The 16,823-nt window shown below is 48.8% G+C and overlaps 1 protein-coding gene across 3 annotated transcripts in view; it reads left to right on the top strand.

The window, feature by feature from the left end:
* The first annotated feature begins 29 nt into the window (after positions 1–29).
* The window catches only part of SLC38A5 (solute carrier family 38 member 5), a 51,896-nt gene continuing 35,102 nt past the window's right edge, over positions 30–16,823 (top strand). For 2 of the 3 annotated variants that reach the window (XM_065538665.2, XM_074029986.1), the window contains exons 1-2: positions 30–215; positions 316–481. The gene's annotated coding sequence lies outside the window, so the exon portion shown is untranslated. Of the gene's footprint in view, positions 216–315; positions 482–12,616; positions 12,728–16,823 lie in introns of all 3 variants that reach the window. The other variant, XM_065538664.2, reaches the window with a different exon arrangement.

Genomic DNA, 16,823 nt, shown 5'->3' with positions numbered 1-16,823 from the left:
CAATGGGAGAGCGGGAGGGGGGCGGGGACGGGGACGCGGAGGAGGGGAGCAGGAGGATTGAGGGGAGCCGGGCGCGGGGGGACGTCGGCGCGCAGGACGTTCACGCCCGCACCTTTCCGGCCTGTGGCGGTTCCAGCCCCAGACCGTTTGCATCTGGAGGATTTCTGGCCATCCAAGAACAAACTTCCGAATCTCCAAATTTCCAAGCCTTGGAAGTGAGAAGGGAAGGATGGGGGTGGGAGGAGGGAAGCCGTTGCACCCCGAAATAGTCACCCGCGCAAGTCCTCTAAATACCGTGGTGTCCCTGTTTCACAGATGGGAAAACAAACCGAGATCTCTCCTTCTCCAACCTTTGAAAGAACCGAAGTAACTCCCAACCCTCCCCACCTCCTGGGACCGGCCGGCCAGGAACATTTATAAGTAATGACTGTGTCACCTAGGAACACAAATTAGGCTCCTGTGCTTCCCCTGGGGACGAGCTGTGAGTACTTGGCCTGTCGTCGTTGAGAAGTGATTTGCATGCTTAATTCCCCAGCAGACTCTTTGCTTCGAAGGTGACCCCAGCGACTAGTAAATGTTCTCTGTGAACTAGAGGGAGGCTAGTATGGAGCACTTAAAAGGGGGGGCATTTATAAAGCTCTTAAGGGCCAGGCTTGGTGGCTCACTCCTATAATCCCAGCACTTTGGGAGGCCAAGGGTAGGGGGATCGCTTGAGGTCAGGAGTTCGAGACCAGCCTGGCCAACATGGTGAAACCCCGTCGCTACTAAAAATACAAAAATTAGCCTGGCGTAGTGGCGCACGCTTGTAATCCCAGCTACTCTGGAGGCTAAGGCAGGAGAATCGGGAGGCGGAGGTTGCAGTGAGCCGAGATCGCACCATTGTGGGCTACAAGAGCGAAACTCCGTCTCAAAATAAATAAATAAATAAAGACTGGGAGTGGTGGCTCACGCCTGTAACCCAGCACTTTGGGAGGCCGAGGTGGATGGATCACCTGAGGTCATGAGTTCGAGACCAGGCTGGCCAATATGGCGAAACACTGTCTCTACTAAAAATACAAAAAGATTAGCTGGGCGTGGTGGCAGGCACCTGTAATCCCAGCTACTCTGGAGGCTGAGGCAGAAGAACCGCTTAAACCCAGGAGGTGGAGGTTGCAGTGAGCTGAGATCACGCCATTGCACTCCAGCCTGGGCGACAAGAGCAAAACTCCTTCTCCAAAATAAACAAACAAACAAGAGCGAAATTCCTTCTCTAAACAAACAAATAAATAAAGAAGAAAGCACTTACACTGGCCCCATCTGCATCTCTATCTGCACCAACACTAAAGATTTATGTAGCACCCACCTTCTACCTACCCTACTGCTGCAATTTCTAGGCATTCCACTTTGTACCTAGGCTGATGAAGGGCCTATTTTTCCAAAAGAGCACTTACTGGGCACTTACTGCACTGCATGCTTAGCTGTGACATGGAAGGGAGAAGGAAGCCCAGGTCAAGCTGGACTCCACCCTGACCTGGGCAGCCAACTGAAACAGAATTTAATCAGATTAACAATGGCCTGTATGGAGCTGGGCAAGTCATGTTCACTCACCCGTCTCCAGTGTCCTTTTCAGTTAAACAAAAGAGTGGGGTTGGCAGTTTTTTGCTGGGAAACACCAATGGTAATTGAAGAGAAATGTATGTTTTCTCTCTATTCAACATGAAGTGGAGTTCTAGCTCATAAATTAGTATTCATGTATTACAAACAAAAAATATTTAATACGGTAAGAATATGTATGTATAAGGAATAATAGCTTAGACCAGATACACAAATATCAATTCTTTTCCTTAACAGCAGAATACAGGACGTACATTTTATGAATTAAATTTCATTTTAATTTTTTTCTCAGTTGTCAAACCCACTCAAGTTGAGTCAACAATGACCCACAGCACCTACCAGAAATACTTCCCTCAAATGCAAGACCTGGCATTTAAAACTGGAAGATTCTTACCACATGTGCTCCTGGGCTTCGCAGACTTGACTGTTTCCATCTAGGCTTTTGACGTGTGTCACAAAGAAGTAGGATCTAGATGTTAGGATATATAATGAACATCTACAAATCAGTCAGAAGAGGACAAACAATACACTTGGCAATAGACATTGGGTACAAATAGGTAATTCACAGCAGAAGAAACTTGAGAGATGGTCAATATGTATAATATATGAAAAGATAACCCAATCTCTTTACTTCTCGGGGAAATGTAAAATTAAAACAACAGTGAGATATAATACCATTTTACATCTACCAGATGTTGTGCTTCATATTTTTATCACTGGAGCTTAGTAGAGGGTGGACACTCAACAAATGTCTGTGGTCGTTCTGGGTTGTGGATTCTGGGGTGTTTTAAATGAGCTCTCCATAATTAAAGAGATGCAAATTAACAACAATGATATACTATTTTTCACTTATGGGACTGATAAGAATGCCAAGCCTTATAATGATAACATATTTACTCTCTCTCTGTCTCTGTCCTTCTGGTTTTTTTCTCTCCATATATGTACAGATGTAATTTTTATATATATATATACACATATATATGTGTATATATATATAAAATTTTTCTGAATGATACACAGTGATTTTTCTGAATTATTTGTTAGTGGTTGCAGATATGACACCCTTTTAACTAAATACTTCGGTATGAATTTCCTAAGAGCAAGGACTTTGTCTTTTTTTTTTTTAAGCATTGCTACCAGCATAGTATGAGGTTTCCATTGCTCCACATCCTCACAAATACTTGTTATCTGACTTTTTGGTTCTAGCCACCCTGGTGGGCATGTCAATAGTGTCCTTGTATAAGAAAAGGGAATCATAGGGTCACGAGATACATTCTGTTATCAGGTTTTTTTAGTCTCCTCCAATGTGGAACAATGTCTCCATCTTCACTTAACTTTCATGATCTTGATGTTTTGGGAGAGCACAGACCAGTTCTTTGGAAGAATGTCCTTCAATTTGGTTTTATCTGATGTCTCCTCATGATTAGATTTGAAATCTGCATTTTTGACAGGAATTCCACAGAAGTGACGCTGTGTTCTCAGCGTTATCAGGAGGCAGGAGGGTTCAGTTAGTCTCGAAATTGTTAGCATTGATCTTTTGGTTAAAGTGGTCTTCCAGTTTTCACCAGTATAAATTTACTATTTTTCCCTTTGTAATTTTTTTTTTTTTTTTTTTTTTTTGAGACAGGGTCTTGCCCTATCACCCAAGCTTGAGGGCATTGATACAATCATGGCTCACTGCATCTTCGAACTCCTGGGCTCATGTAATCTTCAAGGACTACAGGTGTGAGTCATCATGTCCGGCTAATTTTTAAATTTTTTGTGGAAACAGTCTCGCTATGTTGCCCAGGCTGGTCTTGGATTCCTGGGCTTAAGCAATCCTCCTGCATTGGCCTCCCAAAGTGCTGGGATTACAGGCATGGTCCCCTTCTGTAATTAATAAGTAGCTTGTTGGGAGATACTTTGAGACTGTAACTCTGCAATTTTTTTTTAAAATCAAACTTTTACTCACTAGATTGATTGTTAGAGTCACACTAGATCTCGAAGAAAAATTATGAGAGCTCAAGGTCAAGAAAGGAAGGGAGGGGGGTTCCAGGTCACTCGCCTGACCTGGGCAAATCCATTGGTGGTTCTTGCCTGAAGCAATAACTACTCTGATGGTGGCCAAATAATGATTTTTCTTTTACACATATACCTGGGATTTTACTGTGAGGAAAAGCTTTATCTCTCTCTCTCTCTCTCGGACTTGTAAGATTCTTATTAAATTAAATTAAATTAATTAATTAATTTATTTATTGAAACGGAGTCTCGTTCTGTCACCTAGGCTGGAGCGCAGTGGCGCAATCTCCGCTCACTGCAACCTCCCCCTCCTGGGTTCAATGGATTCTCCTGCCTGAGCCTCCCGAGTAGCTGAGATTATAGGCACCCACCACCACACCTGGCTAATTTTTGTATTTTTAGTAGAGACGGGTTTCACCATGTTGGCCAGGCTGGTCTCGAACTCCTGACCTGAGGTGATCTGCCCGCCTCAGCCTCCCAAAGTGCTGGGATTACAGGCATGAGCCACTGTGCCTGGCCAGATTCTTATTTTGTTGATTGACTGATTGATTGTTAGGGTCTCACTGTGTTGCCCAGGCTGGAGGGCAGTGGCTCAATCATAACTCACTGCAGCCTACAACTCCTGGGCTCAAGTGATCCTCCTGCCTCAGCTTCCTGAATAGCTGGGGTTTTTAAAAATTCTTTTCTGGCCGGGCGCGGTGGCTCATGCCTGTAATCCCAGCACTTTGGGAGGCTGAGGAGGGTGGACGACCTGAGGTCAGGGGTTTGAGACCAGCCTGGCCAACATGGTGAAACCCCATCTCTACTAAAAATACAAAAAAATTAGCCAAGTGTGGTGGTGGGCGCCTTGTAATCCCAGCTACTCAGGAGGCTGAGGTAGAAGAATTGCTTGAATCCAGGAGGCAAAGATTGCAGTGAGCTGAGATCACCACTGCATTCCAGCCTGGGCAACAGAGCAAGACTCAGTCTCAAAAAAAGAAAATTCTTTTCTAGAGATGGGGTCTTGCTATGTTGCCCAGACTGTTCCTGAACTCCTGGCCTCAAGCCATCCTGCCATATCACAGAGTGCTGGGATTACAAGTGTGAGCCACCATGCCTGGCCCCACACTAGATCTCAAAGAAAAATTATGAGAGCTCAAGGTCAAGAAAGGAAGGGAGGGGGGTTCCAGGTCGCTCTCCTGACCTGGGCAAATGCAGAGGGAAATTGAGAGATGGGAATGAGGTGCTCCTGGTGACAGGGTCTGTGAGGGTGCACACTCCAGGACACAGCAGCTGGACAGGGAAGATGAGGCTCCTTTAAGCTGAGACCTCAGTGCATGAGCCTTCTTGACGGTAGCCCCGGTGTGGGGGTTCCTTTATCCCTCACCTCAGCCTGGGATCTCACTGCCCCATTCTACAGAGAGAATGGCAGGGCAGGGAGAGAATGAGGCCATCCTTCAGAGATGAGCATGTGCGTATCTTGCCAGGTAGTTCTGTGGCCTGTGCAGGGAGAACACTGTTGTAGCCGAGGTGAGCTTGGGGACGGGTTCTATGTCTGCTGGACATACCTCACCTTGGGACCAGCAGCCACAGTTTCCAGTTCCTATCCAGCTGCTAGCTTATGATGGGACTTTGAAGAAGTCAATCTGTCTAGACTTCGGTTTCTCCATCTGTTTAATGGTATTACTGATGCTCTAGACTCAAGGCCACTTAATTAGGAGTCTGTGGACTAGGGGCATGCAGAGATGGAGTTCCAAAGAGTCCTTGAGCTTGCAGCGAACTCTAGGTGCTGTCAAAATCCTCCAGCCAAAACCCCCCAGGAACACATGGGTGGTTGAACAAGTTGGGTTTATTGTCCATTGCAACAAGGGAGGGTGTACACTGTGGGGAACCATGGGGCATCTCAGTAAAAGGGAGTTAGAACTTATTATAGGATTGGGGCTTGTGTTCAGTGATTTGGGGGGTGGTTTAAGGAAGCAGGGCTTTGCTCTGGATAGGAAGTGGGGCTAATTCTATGATTGGATATCACAATAAATTTTATCTAGAAGGAGGACAGACTAACTAAAGTGGAGGCTAAAGTTGTTATTGGCCAAAAAAAAAAAAAAAAAAAAAGTGCATTATATAGCCAAGTCAGGGGATATTTAGTCATTTCTGTGGTGACGTACTGATGACATACTGATCTTGTTTTTGTCTCGATCCATAACAATCAGAGTGGCCTTGTCTGATACTGATGTTTTGTGAAATTGTCCATGTTAACAGGAGGGCACTAAGGCCTAGCTGTGGGTAGCAAGCCAGCTCTGGGATGTCAGGGGCTGCTTGTCTTTCTCAGCATGTTCCTAGGGAGCGGGCTCTCAGCTTTCATCAGATTTTCTGGGAAATCTGGAATCTCACAGGGAATCAAATGTTTAGTCTCTAAAACCACTTGTAGCCAGACAGGTGCCGCCCATTTTACAGAGACTTCAACTGAGGCTCAGATGGGATAAGCAGCTCCTATGGCAATGTGAGGTCGTGTGTGTGTGTGTGTGTGTGTGTGTGTGTGTGTGTGGCGTAGGCAGCAGAGCCTGTGACAATGGTGAAATTAAATCACTCTGTAAAAAACAGTCTTTGTGAAATTAAATCCCTCAGTCTTAAAACCAACACAGACTATTAGATGTCAGCAAGAAAGACTGGTTTCTTTTGCAAAGATCAGCTTTTCTTATTTGTGCTTTTTAAAAAGTTGTTTTTACAACCCTGATGAGGGGGAATTTGACATCTAACAAAAATGCATGTTTTTCTTCTGCACCAGCACTCCCACTTCCAGCAATTTACCCTGAAGATACTCCCCCAAACGGTGAAAATACAAATGCACAAGGTTATTTATTGTGGCATGGTTTATAATTGCAAAATATTGAAAACAATATCACTTCCTATACATAGGCAGTGGCTGAATAAACTGTGGTGCAGTCACACAATGGAGTCCTAAGCAACTGTAAAATGATTGAGGAAGACATCTATGAACTGAGGAGGAATGATTTCCAGGACATACTGTTTTTTGTTTGTTTGTTTGTTTGAAACAGAGTCTTGCTCTGTTGCCTAGGCTGGGTGCACTGGCATGATCTCAGCTCACTGCAACCTCCACTGCCCGGGTTCAAGTGATTTTCCTGGCTCAGCCTCCCAAGTAGCTGGGACTACAGGTGCACGCCACCACGCTGGGCTAATTTTTGTATTTTTGGTACAGATGGGGTTTCTCCATGTTGGCCAGGCTGGTCTTGAACTACTGACCTCAGGTGATCCTCCTGCCTCAGCCTCCCAAAGTGCTGGAATTACAAGCGTGAGCCACTGCACCCAGACAGGACATACCGTTTTTGTTTGACGGAGTCTTGCTGTTGTTGCCCAGGCTGGAGTGCAATGATGCGATTTCAACTCACTGCAACCTCCGCCTCCTGGATTCAAGCGTTTCTCCTGCCTCAGCCTCCTGAGTAACTGGGATTACAGGCGCCCACCACAACGTCCAGCTAATTTTTGTATTTTTAGTAGAGACGGGGTTTCATCATGTTGGTCAGGCTGGTCTTGAGCTCCTGACCTCAGGTGATCCACCCGTCTCGGCCTCTCAAAGTGCTGGGATTACAGGCGTGAGCCACTGCGGCCGGCCAGGACATGCTGTTAAGTGGAAAAAGCAAAGTGCAAAAAAGTAAATATAGGATGCAAGCATTCATGTAAGAAACAAGATGATATAAGAAAACATACATGCATTTGTTTATCTTTACAAAAAGAAACATTGGAAGGATAAAGCAGAAACTATTGAGATTGGTTTCCTAGAGGGAATGGATGAGAGGGATAGAACGGAGAAGTTACAGTGACATTTCTCTGAGTAGACTTTTTGGCCTAGTTCTGACTTTTGAACCCATCTTGTTTCAAATACCTTAAAAATAAATAAAATTAACAAGGATAGGGGAAATTACTATCAGTGGGGATGTAAAATGGTACAACAGCTGTGGAAAACAGTATGGAGTTCCGGCCAGGCCAGGTGGCTCATGCCTGTAATCCCAGCGCTTTGGGAGGCCAAGGTGGGCAGATCACTTGAGGTCAGGAATTCAAGACTAGCCTGGCCAAGATGGTGAAACCCCATCTCTACCAAAAATTTAAAAAATGGCCAGGTGTGATGGCACGAGCCTGTAATCCCAGCTACTAGGGAGGCTGAGGCATGAGAATCGCTTGCATCTGGGAGGCGGAAGTTGCAGTGAGCCGAAACTGCACCACTGTACTCCAGTAGTCTGGGCAACAGAGTGAGACTGTCTCAGAAAAAAAGAAAAAAATTAACCAGGCACAGTGGCATGCACCTGTAGTCCCAGCTACTTGGGAGGCTCTAGCGGGAGGATTCCTTGAGCCTAGGAGTTCCAAGCAGCAGTGAGCTGTGATTGTGCCACTGCACTCCAACCTGAGTGACAGAGAAAGACCCTGTCTCTAAAATAAAATAAAGCAGAAAAAGATCCAGTTTGATATCACTTCCCAGGTCGGGGAGACCCTTCCTACCTCTTGCTTCTGGGATTCCCACACCCTGGGCAGACCCGTCTCCATAAACCTTATCACACAGAAGTGTCTGTCTCCCCACTAGGCAGTGCTGCATCTCTGTGCTGTCTGCAACCTCCAGCACCTGCACTAGGCTCAGCATCTAGACAATGTCTGGCAAGCGTTGACTACAGGACTCTGTCAACCAGTGAATAGCAGGGGTGACGAAGGATTGGGTGCTGGCCTCTCCCTGCCTGGAGAGTGCTTGAAATGGGGCCGCCATAGGACTTTGGGTTTTGGGGGGGTGCTCCTCATCCTGCAGCCCTGTTGTCCTTGGTTTTCTTTCCTTTCTCTCTTCCTTTCTTTCTCTTTCTTTTTCTTTTCTTTCTTCCTCGGAGTTTCGCTCGTTTCCCAGGCTGGAGTGTAATGGCACGATCTCGGCTCACTGCAACCTCTGCCTCCCAGGTCCAAGCGATTCTCCTGCCTCAGCCTCCCAAATAGCTGGGATTACAGGCATGCACCACCACGCCCAGCTAATTTTGTATTTTTAGTAGAGACGGGGGCTTCCTCCATGTTGGTTAGGCTGGTCTCAAACTCCTGACCTCAGGTGATTCACCCGTCTCAGCCTCCCAAAGTGCTGGGATTATAGGCATGAGCCACCGTGCCTGGCCGCTCTTGGTTTTCTACCCTACCTTACCTGCAAACTGCTGCCCTTCTTCCTTCTAGAGCCAGCTGAGGTCTCCCCACAGCTCCTGGCACCCCAGGGCCTCCTGGCATATATCATCCCCTGACCCGATTTCCTCTGGCACCCTAAGATCTGACTGCACTACTCTCACACCAAGCTATCAAGGCTGAGGACTTTTCCTGACCAAGTCTGACACCTGGAAGGTTGGCAGTCCTGGGCAGAGGGATTGGTTCACTACTGAGCCCCATCTCCCCTGCCTGGGGTGTCATTCTTAGGACACATCCTCAATTGTCCTCCTGGCTCTTACTCCCTGTGAAGGACAACATCATTTGACAGAGCTAACCGCACCCAGTGCTCCTGGCAGAGGCCTTGGGATGGTTTCTTAGCATAAAAATTCAGCTACACTCAGGAAAATTCAGAAGCTGCTGCCCTTGAAGAAATTCTTTTTTGTTTTGAGACAGAGTTTTGCTCCGTCGCCCAGGCTGGAGTGCAGTGGCACACAATCTCAGCTGACTGCAACTTTTGTCTCCCAGGTTCAAGCAATTCTCCTGCCTCCTGCCAAGCAGCTGGGATTAAAGGCACCCGCCACCAAGCATGATAAATTTTTGTATTTTTGTAGAGACGGGGTTTCACCATGTTGACCAGGCTGGTCTTGAACTCCTGACCTCAAGTAATCCACCTGCCTTGGCCTCCCAAAATGTGGGGATTACAGGCGTGAGTCACTGCGCCCGGGCCCCTTGAGGAAATTCTTAGAGTCCCGACTGGAAGTGGCTTTGACCTTCTGGTCCTCTTCCCTCAGCAACGTGGCCATGCATCCTGCAAGCCCTTCAAGCGCTTCAGAGCCAGGTAAATTGGGGTGCACATGCCTGATTCCCCTGACCACGTTGTTACCCTGGTTTGTGTTCCAAAAGCGTGCGGTATGGACTAGAATTTATGCTTGGATCTGTACACCCAGCAGACATCTCAGCATCCCACTGTCCATCTGTCCATCCATCTCAGGGACAGTTTCTGTAAATGGTGTTCTTCCTGAGGTCTTTTTCTTTCTTTGAATTGCAGGCTGGGGGTTGGCACATGTGTCTCTTTGGGGCCTGGAGCAAGAGCGGGCTGGCTACCCCATGCCAGCTACTCCAGGCCTCTGACTACACTCTCTGGGTGCTGGCTCTTTTGCTCAAAAGCCATCCCTGGCACCCCGGGGCTAGAAATTAAAGCCCTTGCTCATCTTCCAAGTGCCAACCTCTTTTATTTTATTATTATTATTTTTGAGACAGTCTCACTTTGTTGCCTAGGCTGGAGTACAGCAGCGTGATCTTGGCTCACTGCAACCTCCACCTCCCAGGTTCAAGTGATTCTCCTGTCTCAGCCTTCCGAGTAGCTAGGATTACAGGTGCCCGCCACCATGCCTGGCTAATTTTTGTATTTTTTGTAGAGATAGGGTTTCACCATGTTGGCCAGGCTGGTCTTGAACTCCTGACCTCAGGAGATCCGCCTGCCCCAGCCTCCCAAAGTGCTGGGATTACTGGCATGAATGAGCCACTGTGCCTGGCCCAAGTGCCAACTTCTGTCTCAGCCCTTCATCCACCCTGTGCTTCAACCATACTCATTCTCTCTTACACCTCCCAGGGTTTACCTACGCCGTTACCACTTCCAGGAATGTCCTTCCTCTTCCTCTTTCCTGGCAACACCAACAGATCTGTCAGCACTTGGCTAAAATGTCAGGGTCATAATCAGATGCTCCCTGGGGTAACCACAGCATTGATCACAGAATCATGCAGTGAGATTTGCCTGTGGATGTCTCTCCAGTTGGACTGGGAGGGCTGAAAGAGCAGGAGGGGGTATGACTCATCTCCATGCTCTCAATGCATGGCACAAAGCTGGAGCCACAGCAGTGATCAGTTACGTGGGTGTGCGGATGGCTGGCTAGATAAACAGATGAATGAATAGGTGGGTAAGTGGGTGAATCATGGGTGGATGAATGGGTGCAAGGCTAAGTGAGTGGTTGAGTAGATGAACTGTGGGTATCTACAAGAAAGAGCGGGTCCATGACAATTCTAATGTTCTAACCTGCTCCGTCTGCTTCCCGATCCTCCTCTCTGACCCTCTCACACAGAACTCATCCTTTATGGTTGGATGAACTGACCTCCCTCTGCCAAGAAATCAGTGTTAGGAACAGACGCTCGATGAATATACACCTACACAACAGCTTTGCAGCAGAGCTGAACTGACAGGCTGATAGCTAGACAGACAGGTCCCTCAGAGGAGGGGAGCAGAAGAGCCGGGAGCTCAGATGCGCCTGGGAGGGCCATCTGCTCTGAATGGAGACAGAACATGGGAAGGAGGCTGCTGTCTCCTCCTGGGGCTGCCTTTGAGCTGCCTGGTCCATTGAGTACTTGGCACACTCCCTGACATCTCCCCATCCTTTTGCCACACGGCCCTGAATCTCACTAGAAGATTAAGTCACATCCAGCGAGGCTTTGCCTTCTTCAGGCAGACTCTGCTGCTTCTGGTAGTCGTTGACATTTTAGTATAAATTGCCTTTTAATCTGTCATGGGAGGCAGAATTTCTGAGTTTAGGAGTGATGGGGTAACTTTACAGCATAAAGCTGAGCACCTGAAAGTGGTAGGCAGAGAAGGACTAAGGCTGCCAGTGGTTTTACTTAAGGATTCAGTGGTGGCATGCATTCCCTTTGCCAACTCAGCACCTCTTTCCTCTTCTATGAAAGACCACCTTCTTTCTTTCTTTCTTTTTTTTTTTTTTTGAGATAGGGTCTCGTTCTGTCACCCAGGTTGGAGTGCAGTGGTGTGATCATGACTCACTGCAGCCTCTCACTCCTGGGCTCAAGAGATCAGCCTCCCAAGTAGCTAGGACTACAGGCATGCACCACCACACCAAGCTAGTTTTTGTATTTTTTGTAGAGACGGGGTTTCACTATGTTGTCTAGGCTGATTTTGAACTCCTGGCCTCAAGTGATCCTCCTGCCTCAGCCTCCCAATGTTCTCGGATTACACATGTGAACCATCATGTCTGACCTCCATTTTCTTTTTTTCTTTTTTGAGATGAAGTCTCACTCTGTCACCCAGGCTGGAGTGCAGTGGCACGATCTCGGCTCACCGCAACCTCTGTCTCCTGTGTTCAGGTGATTCTCCTGCCTCAGTCTCCCATGTAGCTGGGATTACAGGCGCGTGCCACCACGCCTGGCTGATTCTGTATTTTTAGTAGGGACAGGGTTTCACCATGTTGGCCAGGCTGGTCTTGAACTCCTGACCTCGTGATTCACCCGCCTCAGCCTCCCAGAGTGCTGGGATTACAGGCGTGAGCCACCGCACCCGGCTCGACCTTCATTTTCTTTTGGCAACCCCCTTCCTCCTCACCTCACTCCAGTGCATGTTGTTCTTGTGGGGCTAACTCCTCCACCTCCCTGCTCCCACCTATATCTTCAGGAGTGGACTCATGACTAGACCAGCCAATTAGAGCAATCTGTCATTGTGACCACAGGGTCAGGCATGGGTGTGACTCAAGCCAGGCCACATGATCTAAAGCTGGAACTGAAGGGGAAAAGGCTTTGCTGCCCTCTGGGACTCCTTGCTGTTTAGGGATAGGTGAGGCAGCCACCACCTGGGAGAGCCTGCTGAGGGCCAAACTTTCAAAGATGAATCAGGCCTCCCAGACAGACAGAGAGAGAGAGAGAGTCCTCAGACACGCTGTGCATGGCCAAAGCTCACTCTGTCCCAGGTCTCTTCTATTACCTGAGTATTCCCTTTTACCTTAAGCTGGTTTGACTGGAGTTTCTGCCACTTACAACTCACAGAACCCTGAAGAATACATACATTTTCCTGCCCTCTCAGCCCACATGGGGTTATCATCCCATTTTGCAGATTGGCCCTCTGAGGTCACAGCATGCCAGCCACAGAGGAGAGTCTGGACTGGAAGGGACCCCACAGGCCACTGAGTCCATCCCCCCGACCCAACCCCCCAAAGTTTCCCAGGTAAGTCTCAGGAGTGGTCTGGCTGCAAACCTCCCCTTCACTGGCCACAAAACTTGGGCAAGTTGACTCTCAACTTGCTGGGCAGCTTCCCATGCTGTGGCGGGGACTGGGTTTTCCCTTTGTGTCTGGTGTACTTTGTCTCCAATGGCAGGGCCTGGACTGGGAGAGGGTCAGCCTCCAGCCGTTACACTCTTGGAGAACATTTGTTCTTCCCCAAAAGGTGGCTGCAAAGGTCTTCAGCAACTCACAGGTCCGAAGTGCCCATTGTGTAGATGGGGAAACCGAGACCCTAAGAGGTGATTTCTCCTAGGGCACCCCACCATTTCCTGTCAGGAACTCACCACTCCTTGTGCTCCTCCTTTGTGCCTTGGGCCTCAGGATCTCCTGGATAGCAACATGGGGGTTCCAGAGAGCAAGCCAGGCCTGTCTTCCTTGACCAGGAGTCTGAGCTCCTTGATCCTTCAACCCGGGGAACACTTGGGTGTTTCATCCAAGGATGGAGCAGCTAGGTCCTGCTAGGCCAGCATCTCGAGGGGGTCCCAAGCATCCCTTCAAAAATGTCCACCACTGGAAGTTCTGCAAACCTAACAGACCTAATGACTAACAGCTGATATATATTGAGCGCTTAATCTGTGCCGGGCAATTTGAAGAGCTTCATGTCCATGATCTCATTTAATCTTCTGCACATCATATAAGGCAGGAACTGGAACTACATTTTAATAGATAAGGAAGCTGGGGCCCAGCAGTTGAAATAAGATGCCTAGAATAAAGCTTTCCTATGGTCACCACCAGCATAGCATTTCAGGATGGCAATGGGGGCATTTAAGCACTTCCCCTGGCCAGGACCACTTGGGGTGGGGTGGACGGCTGGTTGTGTCTTGGGTCTGAATCAAGGCACAGCACAGAGGGTGGGACCTGACAGATGAGCCCCTCATCCCAGAGGGTCACTCCATATCCCCATAGTGGAGGTGTGTCACAGCCCCCCATTCCATTCCACACCCGGGCAGAGCACATCCCCTTCCTTCCGGGAGCAGGGCAGCGCCCAGAGTACCTTGAGTTCAGCTCTGCCTTCCAGTCCCAGTCCATGAGGGTCACTTCAAGCAAGTCCCTTCTCCCCGCGCTTGGTGATCTCATCTGTACTGTGAGCTGGTAGATGCAATTAAAAAATTATGTCCAAAATGGTAACATCACGACTCCTACTAATATAAAGTGAACATGTGTCAAAGATTTTTAGATCATTTATTTATTTTTGAGACAGAGTCTCACTCTGTCACCCAGGCTGGAGTGCAGTGGTGCAATCACAGCTAACTGCAGACCTTGACCTCCCTGGGCTCAGGTGATCCTCCCACCTCAGCCTCCTGAGTAGCTGGGACTATAGGCGCTCACCACCACTCCCAGCTAATTTTTGTATTTTTTGTAGAGACAGAGTTTTTCCATGTGGCCCAGGCTGCTCTTGAACTTCTGGGCTGAAGCGATCCACCCGCCTCGGCCTCCCAAAGTGTTGAGATTACAAGCATAAGCCACCACGCCTGGCCCAGATAATTTATGATTGAGGGAACTCGTAAGATGTTACACTAGGCTCAGAGGAGAATCTGAAGAACAAACATATATAAACTCCCAGAGATACTGCAATGGATTTGCCAATAGATGCAATATAATATCTGGAATAATCTTTTTCTACAGGATAGAGATCAGTTGTATCTCTACAGGACAAAATTCATTTATTATGGACGGGAATTATCAGTCCTGCACAGGTTAACTTCTCTCTCTACAGAGGTGCAAAATGGCCCAGCCAAAGACAAAAGTGCAGCCCGCTATAGAATCAGATAAGCCGTAAGGGGGTCGGGTAGACCATACCCAGTGTTCCATTGAAAGGACATCTTGGAACTAGTTTTGTCCATTTAAAAGGTTTTTAAAATATTTCCTGATAAGCATAGGGCTGCGCTAGACAATGGCTGAGTATTTTTTTCCAGCTCAGAGACATCCCCGGTGAAGGCATGCCTGGCTCTGGGGCCATGTTCATTTTCTGCGAATGTCCAGATTTCCTTTGCCTTTAAAAACCTGGACACTGAGGGGCGCCACTAGTTCACATAATGCCTGTGTGAACTTTAGAAAAGGATGCCCCTTCCTCCTGATGGACACAGCCCCAAGCCACGCCCCAGCGATGCTAGAGGAGCCCAGGCTGCGTTTCTGTTCCCAGTGTCTTCTGTGGCCAGGCAACTTTTGTTAGAGCACAGCCTGCACAACTGTGCCCAGTGGCTTGTGGCTGCCTGACGTTCTGCAGTCAGTATTGTTGACCTTCTGGAGGATCTAAAAAAAAGCCATTGGCTCAGAGCCAGGTGTGGTAGCTCGCACTTGTAGCTGAGGTCGGAGGATCAGTTGTGAGATCAAGGCTGCAGTAAGCTATGATTGTGCCACTGCATTCCAGCCTGGGTGACAGTGTGAGACCCCTCCAGCTCAATCTCTGGAAAAAAAAAAAGAAAAGCCATTGGCTTGGGGTTGAAGTGGGGGCACAAGAAGGTCTTGACCCTGCACCTGGGAGCTTTTAGGGGTGAAGCTGATCAGGGCTGGGGTGCCATTACTGGAAGGGGAGATTTGTGTCCATGTACCCCTAGGGGCCCATGTGTGGGAATGCTCATGTATTCAGCTGTGCCAATGGGCTTGGATCTTGGTGTCTGTGCAAGTACACCCTTAGGGGACCACTCTACATCTGGGCCAGCTTGGAATTCAGGAGCAGCAACATCCTTCTCCAGCTGGGGTCAGGAGGAAGGTTGTGGGTCCCTGTGCCTCCCTTGCTATGTTCAGGTGGGTTGGTGGGGGACCAGGGTTCGTGGTGGAAGTGCCCCCTCCTAGCCCAGGGTTTCAACCCCACCAGGCTTCCCCCATGCTGACTGTCCTGTGGCCATGGCTCCCCCAGCCCATTTCCAAGCTTTGCCTCTGGGGAAGCGGCAGAGGAGCAGGAGGGTGGCCCAATCTTGGGGAGCAGCTGCCCACTGTCCATGGGCTCCTCTCTCAGGCTAAATGCTTCCCGGGGCCTGGGCTGCAGACAGGCAGGCCATGTGACAATGGAGAAGACCGAGGACCAGAAAGGGCAGGCAGTTTACCCTGGGCCCCAGGGGCCTGTGGAATCCTGGACAGTTCTTTTCTTTTCTTTGTTTTTTTTTGAGATAAGAGTTTCACTCTTGTTGCCCAGGCTGGAGTGGAATAGCATGATATCGGCTCAATGCAGCCTCTGTCTCCCGGGTTCAAGCGATTCTCCTGCCTCAGCCTCCCAAGTAGCTGGAATTACAGGCATGTGCCCCCGCGCCTGGCTCATTTTGTATTTTTAGTAGGGACGGGGTTTCTCCATGTTGGTCAGGCTGGTCTCGAACTCCCGACCTCAGGTGATCCACCTGCCTCGGCCTCCCAAAGTGCTGGGATTACAGGCGTGAGCCACCAAGCCCAGCCTGGACAGCTCTTTAAGCCTAAACTGCCTGTTACAGGGACAGAGGGAACCACCTCGCCCCTAGCTCCAAACTCTGGTTCGTCTCTGGGCTCCTCCAAGGCCTGGGTACTTGGTCTTCCACAAATGATAAAAGATCTGGATGCAGCTTCCTGGCTGAGCAAACACTGTTTGCCCACTCCCAGACATTAGTCTTCTGAGTGCCCCTTGTCGTCTGTCCCCCTACCCCACCCCTGCAGTCCAACTCCTCTCCATTGCTGTGGGCCCCTTCACTGCCTCTTCCTACCCCTCCCCTCTAGGAAGCCTCCCCTGAGCCTCCAGGTCCAAGTGTTTTCTCCCTAACCCTAGCCCTAATCCCTGCTCCCAGGGGCTTCTTGACCCGTCTGCTTCCTATCATGGTGGCTCACAAGCATTGCTCATCTTCCCAGCCCTCTGGAGCCTGGCCACATTGTCTCTGGGGGCTGAAAGAAGGAAGGGGTATTTTCTAAGCTCTAGCTTTGTCTCGGATAACAAGGTTTGAGACAAGTAAAATGGTCCTAAATTTCATTCCCTTAGCTCTGCTGAAACCAGGATTCATGGAGGTAGCGCATCCCTTGGTTTTCTTTATGATCCCCAGCCAGGTGGAGGTGGAGGTAAATCTGTACACAGATCCCC

Source organism: Macaca fascicularis, chromosome X, assembly GCF_037993035.2.
Source record: "Macaca fascicularis isolate 582-1 chromosome X, T2T-MFA8v1.1".
Lineage (NCBI taxonomy): Eukaryota > Metazoa > Chordata > Mammalia > Primates > Cercopithecidae > Macaca > Macaca fascicularis.
Note: the sequence above shows the minus strand (reverse complement) of the source record. Positions and strands in the feature narration are given on the sequence as shown.